The following is an 11,776-nucleotide window of genomic DNA, read 5'->3' as shown; positions in this document are numbered from 1 at the left end:
AACAGAATGGATTGATTTATCTAATGTGTCAACTGTTCATCTCATTGGTATTAGTAGGTATAACTAATCCTCAGACTCAAACATTCGTTAATTAGTGATTCTGGATTATGGAGTCTGATACTTTGATTCTGTGCGAGCACGATCCAATAGGTGAGGGCCTAGGGTGTGTGAGAGCAGGGTTGGGTATCACACAAAGTAATTGCAGAATAGTTAATGTCAAATTGAGCATTCGTCACTCCCGGTAAGTGGGAGACATATCCAAATGGCCGCTTGTGGTGAATTTATTGAAATCCTTGCAAGGTGATACAGTTAAGAGTAGAAATGAACATTTCACTTAACTTATCTTTTCAGAGTGAATTCAACCTGTACAAGTAAAACCGGACTCTTTGTTATATGTAACCTTGACACATTCCATGGTTATAAGGAATTGACCGACAGGATATAGTTGATGAAGGATCGTATTAAACTGTACCTAATACAGAAAGGTTAACGTTAGTTATCAACCTGACTTCTTAATTGCTCTGGGGGAATATCATAGGTTCTGCTAGTAACAGCTCGCGACGGTATTCTGTTATATATATGTTGGAATTAATCGTGATGAATAATTTCAAAGGATATATACGGCTAGTGACAATAAAGAATCTAATGGGTCGCATATGGGACTTGGAATCGGAGCACGAAAACCTAATTAGCGGGACACAGACACATGGGCCGAAATTTACATATTAGTTAGGGATATTAATTTAGTTTAATAATTATAATTAGATTATGATTATGAATTAAACTAAAGAATTATCTGATAATATTAATTGGATGTTTTATGCAATTAAAACTCTAATTAATTATCCCTAACATTAATTAATTATTAATTTGATTAATAATAATTATCTAAATATAATTAGTTATTGTGAAGGAAAATAGGCTAACGTATGGCAGCGGAAATATAAAAATTTTAACCTATTTCCATAACCCAAGATCCGTTAATCGTTATTTCATATAAAGAGGGATAGAAAGAAATACCTTTTAGAAGTTCTATCTACCGTTGCAAACGAAGTGCCCACAACTCTTACTTCGAGTTCCCAAGCACAAAACAAAACAATTGAAGATCAAGTTAGAATCAACCGTATATAACAACCAAAATAGATTGTCTCTAATTAATCAACACAAGATCAAGGATAAAGAGAAAAGAGATGTAATCAATTGAACGGAAGGAAACGGTGGATAATCTCGTCCTTATAGCGTGGGTCGAAATTCTCTCTCCCGGTTTGCTATGTGTATTTCGAAAATTGCACATGTAGGGGGTATTTATATTCTCTTGTATCTACACCCTAGTTAGATAGAATTAGGTTACTGAATAAGAATTTAATTCGGAATATAATTCTAATTTATTATATATAATTATATCTTAAATACAAAGATAATAATAGTAATCCTTATAGGATAATAATAGGAGCAGTTTAATCTAATTAAAACTCCTAACTTATTTATCCTTTAATTAATTTAATTCACAATCATAATCTAATTAGGATTGTTAAAATCAAATTAAATTATTCATGTATTTTCATACATGAAAATCGCCCCACCTCATGTATTGGGCCTTAGCGGACTCAGTTGGGCTTCCATCAATTAATTAACATCCGTTTCTCTTTTGGGTTCCAAGTCTTATGTGTGACCCATTAGGTTCTTATTGCTTCTAGCCGTATGCAACTATTAAATTAATTTTCACAGAATTATATTTAATCTTTGCATAACGGAATGAGTACGCAAAATGTGATTGGAAAATCCGAAACATTCCCCCAGAGCTATAAGAAGACAAGTTGATTCTGTCGTTGACCTTTCCGTATTAGTTACAGTATAATTCGATCCTTTATCAACTACATCCTTGAACTGAATCTTATGACTATGGATAATGTCAAGTCACATATAGCGAGACGTTCGTTTTACTTGTACAGGCCGAGTCAACTCCAATTAGATAGGTTAAGTGAAATCTGTATTTCAAGTCTTAAGCTATCACCTTGCAAGGATTTAGAGTCAAGTCTTCCACAAGCGATCCATGGATATATCTCCCATTTATCGGGAGTGATAAATGCTCAATCCAATATATAACTATCCTGTAATTACTTCCTGTGATACCCAACGTCTGCCGTTCACACCCTAGAGTCATCTCTGTTATGGATCGTGTTACAACAGGATCAAAGCGTCACATTCCGTAATCCAGAATTACTAATTAACATTCCTTTGAGTCCGAGGATTACTTATACCTATTAATACCAATGAGATGAACAGGTGACAAGGATGAATCTACCCATCCTGTTATCTCAAGTCGGGTCCCCAATCCTAATGAACTTCTTTTCATTGGATCCATGTAACTGTCCAGATATCTATATATATGAAGCTTGTGAGATCAGCTTTCTGTCTCGACAGAAGACATTGTTACATGCAAGTCTCAGCAGTGATATGTCAATCCTAAACATATTACTTGACTTGGGGTGGTTTTAAGTTTATTAGTTTATTATAAAGTTTCGTCTGACTTCATGTTTGTATGAACACTTTATAATCACTTTAAACAAACTTATGGATTTCCTTTTATTAGACTTTATTTAGTTCTTAAAAGGGATTGCCTTTATATAGTTATGAAAACATATATCTCATTAAAACAAATGATATAAAGAACACTTCATTTACATTAAGTTTGTATCCTAGAACAATTGTCTATAGGACACTAAACCCCAACATACTCCCACTTGGACTAAAGCCAATTGTTTCTACAACTTATCCCAGTAGAAGTTAGATGACGATCATGTACTTTCTGGGTTAAGGGCTTTGTCAACGGATCTGCAACGTTGTCCTCAGTAGGTACTCTTTCTATTCTCACATCTCCTCTTGCCACAATTTCTCTTATAATGTGGTATCGCTTCAGGTAATGCTTGGATGCATTATGAGACCGTGGTTCCTTTGCTTGCGCAATGGCTCCATTGTTATCACAGTACAGTGTAATGGGATTTACAATGTCAGGCACCACACCAAGTTCAGTAATGAACTTCCTAATCCAAACCGCTTCCTTTGCTGCTTCCGCAGCAGCGATATACTATGACTCGGTCGTAGAGAAAGCTACGCTTCCTTGCTTGGAACTCTTCCAGCTGACCGCGCCCCCATTCAAGATAAACAGGTATCCTGATTGGGATTTAAAATCGTTCTCATCTGTGAGATGACTGGCATCTAAAAATCCTTTTATTTTCAGATCCCCTTCTCCGTACACTAGGAACATGTCTTTAGTCCTTTTCAAGTACTTAAGAATGTTCTTGACGGCATTCCAGTGCTCGTCTCCCGGATTACCTTGGTAACGACTCGTTATACTTAACGCAAACGCTATGTCAGGTCTAGTGCAAAGCACAACATACATAATCGAACCGATTCCGCTGGCATACGGGACTACAGCCATGCGCTTCTTATCATCTTCGGTTTTAGGACATTGATGATTGCTTAACTTTACTCCATGTATCATGGGTAAGTTACCTCGTTTCGATTCAAGCATGCTAAACCGCTTTAACACCTTTTCGATGTATGTAGCCTGTGAAAGACCAAGCAGTCTTCTTGATCTATCTCTGTAGATCTTTATACCAAGTATATAAGCTGCTTCACCAAGGTCTTTCATGGAGAAGTTACCAGATAACCATACTTTTACCGACTGTAGTAGAGCTATGTCATTTCCCATTAATAATATATCGTCCACATATAATATCATAAATGCAACTGAGCTCCCACTTGCTTTCTTGTAAATGCAAGCTTCTTCGCAATTTTGTTCGAAACCAAATTGTTTTATGGTTTCGTCAAAACGCTTGTTCCAGCTTCTTGATGCTTGCTTGAGTCCATAAATGGATCTCTGAAGTTTGCAAACCTTGTTTTCATCCTTCGATATGAAACCTTCAGGTTGCATCATATATACATCCTCAAGCAGGTTTCCGTTTAGGAAAGCTGTTTTCACATCCATTTGCCAAATCTCGTAATCGTAGTGAGCGGCAATAGCAAGCATTATTCTGATTGATTTGGACATAGCCACATGAGAGAAAGTTTCATCATAATCAATTCCTTGTTTCTGACAATATCCTTTCGCTACTAACCTAGCTTTGTAGGTGCTAACCTTTCCATCCATGTCAGTCTTCTTTTTGAAGATCCACCTACACCCAATGGGTTTGATCCCTTCGGGTGGATCAACCAAAGTCCACACTTGGTTGGTGTACATGGAATCCATCTCAGAATCCATGGCTTCGAGCCATGCTTTAGAATCTGAACTGTTAAGAGCCTCTTCGTAGTTTTCGGGTTCGTCGTCTAACACGGGAACCTCATCATCATCTCCCACTAGAAAACTATATCTAATTGGGAGTTCACGAACTCTTTGTGATCTACGAATGGGTGGCACTTGAGTCTCATCTAATGGGACTGCTTCGGGTTCCTCAACCGCCTCTATTGTTTCAGTCGGTGTTTCTTGTTCTTGGACTTCATCAAGTTCAATTATGCTTCCATTTTCTGTTTCTTCGAGAAACTCTTTCTCTAAGAAGGTTGCGTGCTTGGATACTATTACTTTCTGATCATCTGGATGATAGAAGTAATATCCCATAGTTTCCTTAGGGTATCCAATGAAGAAACACTTATCAGATTTAGAATCTAGTTTGTCTGACGCTATGCGTTTGACAAATGCTGAACAACCCCATACTCTCATGAATGAGAACATGGGTTTCCTACCAACGAACAATTCATATGGTGTGGAACTAGCGTATTTAGTTGGTACTCGATTTTGGAGGCAGTTTCTAGGGCATAGCCCCAGAATGTCTTTGGAAGTAATGCTATGCTCATCATGGATCGTACCATATCTAGTAAGGTACGGTTCCTCCTCTCGGATACACCATTGTGTTGTGGTGTATAGGGAGGTGTCCATTGTGAGCATATCCCACATTCAGTTAGATAATTCAGAAAATCATCTGAAAGATATTCGCCACCTCGATCGGATCGAAGTGTCTTTATTTTCTTTCCTAATTGATTTTCTACTTCATTCTTGAAGCATTTGAATTTCTCAAAAGCTTCGGACTTGTGCTTCATCAAGTAGATATAACCATATCGGGTATGGTCGTCTATGAAGCTTATGAAGTATCTGAATCCTCCTCTTGCTTGGACTGACATAGGACCGCATACATCGGAATGTATTAATCCTAGAGTGTCTGATACACGCTCACCTTTATTGCTAAAGGGTGTCCTTGTCATTTTACCTTTTAAACATGCTTCACATGTTTCCAATGATTCAGGATCAATTGAATTTATAAGCCCATCTTGATGTAGCTTAAGCATGCGTCTTTTGTTTATATGGCCTAAACGACAATGCCACAAGTAAGTTGAATTATCTAGCTTATGTCTTTTGGTATCAATTGTGAAAACAGAAATTTTGTCATCTAGCACATAAATCCCATTTTGTGATATTCCTGAAAAATAGAAAATCCCATCTCTATAAAAATCGCAATGTTTGTCTTTTATTGAAATATGAAAACCGTCGTCAACAAGACGGCTAATAGAAATAATGTTACGAGACATTTCTGGAACATATAAACAGTTCTCTAATTCTATTACAAGCCCAGAGGGCAAACTTAAAGCATAATATCCAATGGCGAGGGCGGCAACTCTTGCTCCATTTCCTACTCGCAAGTTTATGCTTCCTTTCTTCAATTCCTTAGTCCGTCTGAGTCCCTGAATATTCATACAAATATGAGATCCACATCCGGTATCTAATACCCAAGATTCAGACTGTGAAATTGTATTTATTTCAATATAAAACATACCAGATGTTGAAGTCCCGGCTTCTCCTTTCTTGAGGGTAGCTAGGTACACCAAACAGTTTCTTTTCCAACGCCCTTCTTCACCATAGGCTAACGTATGGCAGCGGAAATATAAAAATTTTTACCTATTTCCATAACCCAAGATCCGTTAATCGTTATTTCATATAAAGAGGGATAGAAAGAAATACCTTTTAGAAGTTCTATCTACCGTTGCAAACGAAGTGCCCACAACTCTTACTTCGAGTTCCCAAGCACAAAACAAAACAATTGAAGATCAAGTTAGAATCAACCGTATATAACAACCAAAATAGATTGTCTCTAATTAATCAACACAAGATCAAGGATAAAGAGAAAAGAGATGTAATCAATTGAACGGAAGGAAACGGTGGATAATCTCGTCCTTATGGTGTGGGTCGAAATTCTCTCTCCCGGTTTGCTATGTGTATTTCGAAAATTGCACATGTAGGGGGTATTTTCTTGTATCTAAACCCTAGTTAGATAGAATTAGGTTACTGAATAAGAATTTAATTCGGAATATAATTCTTATTTATTATCTATAATTATATCTTAAATATAAAGATAATAATAGTAATCCTTATAGGATAATAATAGGAGCAGTTTAATCTAATTAAAACTCCTAACTTATTTATCCTTTAATTAATTTAATTCACAATCATAATCTAATTAGGATTGTTAAAATCAAATTAAATTATTCATGTATTTTCATACATGAAAATCGCCCCACCACATGTACTGGGCCTTAGCAGGCTCAGTTGGGCTTCCATCAATTAATTAACATCTGTTTCTCTTTTGGGTTCCAAGTCTTATGTGTGACCCATTAGGTTCTTATTGCTTCTAGCCGTATGCAACTATTAAATTAATTTTCACAGAATTATATTTAATCTTTGCATAACGGAATGAGTACGCAAAATGTGATTGGCAAATCTGAAACATTCCCCCAGAGCTATAAGAAGACAGGTTGATTCTGTCGTTGACCTTTCCGTATTAGTTACAGTATAATTCGATCCTTTATCAACTACATCCTTGAACTGAATCTTATGACTATGGATAATGTCAAGTCACATATAGCGAGACGTTCGTTTTACTTGTACAGGCCGAGTCAACTCCAATTAGATAGGTTAAGTGAAATCTGTATTTCAAGTCTTAAGCTATCACCTTGCAAGGATTTAGAGTCAAGTCTTCCACAAGCGATCCATGGATATATCTCCCATTTATCGGGAGTGATAAATGCTCAATCCAATGTATAACTATCCTGCAATTACTTCCTGTGATACCCAACGTCTGCCGTTCACACCCCAGAGTCATCTCTGTTATGGATCGTGTTACAACAGGATCAAAGCGTCACATTCCGTAATCCAGAATTACTAATTAACATTCCTTTGAGTCTGAGGATTACTTATACCTACTAATACCATTGAGATGAACAGGTGACAAGGATGAATCTACCCATCCTGTTATCTCAAGTCGGGTCCCCAATCCTAATGAACTTCTTTTCATTGGATCCATGTAACTGTCCAGATATCTATATATATGAAGCTTGTGAGATCAGCTTTCTGTCTCGACAGAAGACATTGTTACATGCAAGTCTCAGCAGTGATATGTCAATCTTAAATATATTACTTGACTTGGGGTGGTTTTAAGTTTATTAGTTTATTATAAAGTTTCGTCTGACTTCATGCTTGTATGAACACTTTATAATCACTTTAAACAAACTTATGGATTTCCTTTTATTAGACTTTATTTAGTTCTTAAAAGGGATTGCCTTTATATAGTTATGAAAACATATATCTCATTAAAACAAATGATATAAAGAACACTTCATTTACATTAAGTTTGTATCCTAGAACAATTGTCTATAGGACACTAAACCCCAACATATTGTTTAGATAATATTAAAGTGTTTATTCAATTATCTAATTAGGAATCCTATTCAGAATAAGATTCCAATTAATTAAATTCCTAACACAACTGGGATTAGGGTTTCGGAAGTCTATAAATAGACCCCCTAACCTCAGTATTTTGGCCAAACATAAGAAACAAGAGGAGAAGGAATTGTTCCGTCGACGTCTCGGCTAATTTACTTTATTTCTTACTCCCTCTTTGATCTCGTATCGATTTCTGTTAGAGGCAATCATTGCGATTGCTATTTATTAAAGGTTGATTACTGATTAGTTTTTGTTTTTGTGTTGAATCAGACGTTTGTTGTTCACGAGTTGATAATAACAAGTTGTGGGCACTTCGTTTGCAACGGTAGATAGTTCTTCGATAAAGGTATTACTTTCTATCCCTCTTTATATGAAATAACAATTAACAGATCTTGGAAAAGGGAAATAGATAAAATAGATAAAATTTTATTATTCCGCTATGCCTAGGCTTGTCTATTTTCCTACAATATGAATTATCATATGAATAACTTAGAGACCTCTCTAGAAGAGCTCTTGAATATGTTCAAGTCAGTTGAGCCCAATCTAAAGAAAGAGAAAGTGATGTATGCACTTGTTATTGAGGGATCTCATAACAAAAAAAAGGAAGTTTCCCAATTCTAAAGATTCCAAGGAGAATAAAAGCATTAAGCCAAATCAATAAAGCAAGAAGCCGAAAGAGAATTCCACCAATATGGCAAAGAAGGGAATTGGAAGAGGAACTATAAGAAGTACTTAGACTCTCTCAAGAAGATGAAGGGTCGGGATAGTACTTTTACATTTGGAACTAAATGATAGATAATTCAACTTACTTGTGGGAAAGTCACCTAGGCCATGTAAACAAGAAATGCATGTCTAAGCTGCATCAACAAGGGCTTATAGACTCGGTTGATTTTGAATCAATGGGCACATGTAAGTCTTGTTTAAAGGAAAGATGATAAAGACATCCTTTAGCAATAAAGGAGAATGTGTATCAGACACTCTAGGACTAATACATTCAGATGTATGTAGTCATATGTCAACACAAGCAAGAGAAAGGTTCAGTTACTTCATTAGCTTCATGAGATGATCATATCGGATATGGATACATCTGCTTGATGAAGTATAAGTCAGAAGCTTTTGAGAAAGTTCAAATGCTTTAGGAACTAAGTAAGAAAAACAAATAAGAAAGCATATTGCTTCGATCAGATCATTGTGGAGAATATATTTTTGATTTTCTGAATTATCTAGATAAACATGGCAGATGCTCACAATGAACTCCACCGTATACACCGCAGCACACCGGTGTATGTAAAAGGAGAAATTGTACTCTATTAGATACAGTACAATCCATAATGAGTATGGCCTATCTTCCAAAGATGTTTTAGGGCTACGCCTAAGAAACCGCCTTACTTACCTCGAACTGAGTATCCACCAAATTTGCTAATTCTACTCCATTTGAATTGTTCATTGAAAAAAAAACCTAGTTTTTCTTTTATGAGAATTTAGGGGTGTTCATCATATGTTAAATGCATATCATCAGATTAAGTTAGATCCTAAATCTGATAAAAACTTATTCATTGGAAATCCGAAAGAAAGAGTAGGATATTACTTCTATCATCCGGATGATCAGAAAGTAATAGTATCCAAACACGATATATTTCTAAAGAAAGAGTTTCTTCTAGAAACACAAGTAAGAAGTGTGATTGAACTTGACGAAGTTCAAGGAGAGGGATGGTGGAATCTGAATCTGTCTCACATGATGAGACACTGGTGACACTACTAACTCGTAGGTCTGGTCGAGTTCATCAAATCCCAAATAGATTTGGATTTCTAGTGGGAGATGATGAAATTCCAAAAAGATTTGGATTTTTAGTAGGAGACGATGAAGAGGTTCCCATGGTAGACAATGAACCTACGACTTATGAGAAGGATCTTGTAAGCCTGTACATGTAAACTAGTGGGAGCTCATATAAGCATGTACTTGAAAACTAGTGGGAGCTCGGTAGTTTACTTAGTATTATATATCGGTGATATTATAATAATGGAAACGACGTAGCTATGCTGCAATCGGTGAAAATTTTGGTTATTGGATAAAATTCTCCATAATAGACTTAGGAAAAACAGCTTATATCTTAAGGATTGAGATCTATGGAGATAGATTGAGAAGACTGTTTGACCCCTCCAAGTCTACATATGTTGACAAAGTGCTCAAAGCGTTTTGCACTAGACCTAACATCACTTTTGCTTTAAGCATGACAAAGTCGATTATAGGTCAATCTGAGTGATGGTCACTAGATTATTGTCAAGAACATTCTTAAGTACTTAAAATGACTAAATGTATGTTCCGAGTATATAGAGATGATAATTTGAAAGTTGGAGACTTTCAGATACAAGCCATCAAACAGATAAAGATGATTTCACTGAATACAAGTTTATTCTGAAAGAGGTACGGTTAGCTAGAAAAGTTCCGAGTAGGAAATCGTACCCAAGCAAAGACCAAATCAGAGTATATAGCAGCTTCGGAAGCAGCTAAAAGGAAGTTTGGAATAGAAGTTCATTAATGAACTAGGCATGGTACGTGAAACTGTTAATGAGCTTAACAATAGAGTTGTTGCTCTTGCTAAGGACCTGCGGTCTCATAATACATCCAAACACTACCTTAGACGTTACTATCTCTTCTAAGAGATAACAACTAGAGTAGATGTGAGAATTAAAAAGAGAGCCCATCAAGGGACAATCTTCTAGATCCATTTAAAGAAGGCCTTACCCAAAAATTCCATAATCATCATGCGAACACCTATGGGAATGTTTATAGAAACAATTGGCTTTAATCCACGTGGGAGATGTTGGGGTTTGGTGCCCTATAAACAATTGTTGTAGGATATAAACCAGTTGTGAATGAATCGTTCATTGTCATTTGTTTTATAAGATATAGTATGTTTAACTATATAAAGGCATTAATCTTTTATCAGAACAAATTAAGTTAAATAAAAGAAATCCTAAGTTTATTTAAGTGATCATAAAGTGTTCATACAAGCATGAAGTGAGAGTAAACTTTATAATAAACTTAAAACAACCCCAAGTCAAGTAGTGTGTTCATGGGATTAACATAGTGTTGTTGAGACTTGTATGTAATAATGTCTTCTGTTAAGAACAGAGAGCTTATCTCACAAGCTTTAAGCATTCAGATATCTAGGCAGTTACATGGATTCGATGAAGGAGTTCATTAGGATTGGGGACCCGACTTGAGATAACATGATGGATGGGTTTATCTAATGTCACCTATTTCATCTCAAATGGTATTAGTGGGTATAAGTAAGCTTCAGACTCAAATAAACATTAATTAGTGATTCTGGATTATGGAGTGGTGCTTTGACTCTGTTCAAACACGATCCACTACAGAGGGGACTTTGGGGTGTGTGAGACAGGCATTGGGTATCACATAAAGTAATTGCAAAGTAGTTAATGTTAGATTGAGCATTCGTCACTCCTGATAGATAGGAGATATATCCATGGCATCTTATGGAGAATTAACTGGAAATCCTTGCAAGGTGATAGGGTTAAAAGTACAAATGGAGATTGATAGGGGTATTTTACCCCTATCTTTTAGTGTGATTTACGGGTTAATTTTGGATGAAATAAATAAGTTTAATTACAAAAATAGAGTGTTTTAATAAAATAACAAAATAAAAATAAATTCCGTACTTTCGATTAATTTTCCTTATGTTTGATTAATATTAGAAAATAAAACGTCAAGCTAACTCGGCTTTCGAGAATTGTATTTCAGGTACGAGCAAGGAGTGGAAATCTACCAAAATACGCGGGGCGTATCACTCCTCACACGGGGCGTGGAACAGTTAGTCAGAAATAATTGCCTTATCCGCAGACTCCAAGTGGGATCCAACCATTGATACGCGGGGCGTACCCCAATCTACGCGGGGCATAGATGCAATGATGAGCCCAATCATAAATGTCAGACTGCATTGTCTCCTAAGTCAACCATCGGTACGCGAGGCGTGTTTCAGG

The sequence above is a fragment of the Euphorbia lathyris genome, chromosome 9 (assembly GCF_963576675.1).
Source record: "Euphorbia lathyris chromosome 9, ddEupLath1.1, whole genome shotgun sequence".
NCBI classification, from domain to species: Eukaryota; Viridiplantae; Streptophyta; class Magnoliopsida; order Malpighiales; family Euphorbiaceae; genus Euphorbia; species Euphorbia lathyris.
The sequence above is the reverse complement of the archived record's forward strand: the minus strand, read 5'-3'. Positions refer to the sequence as shown.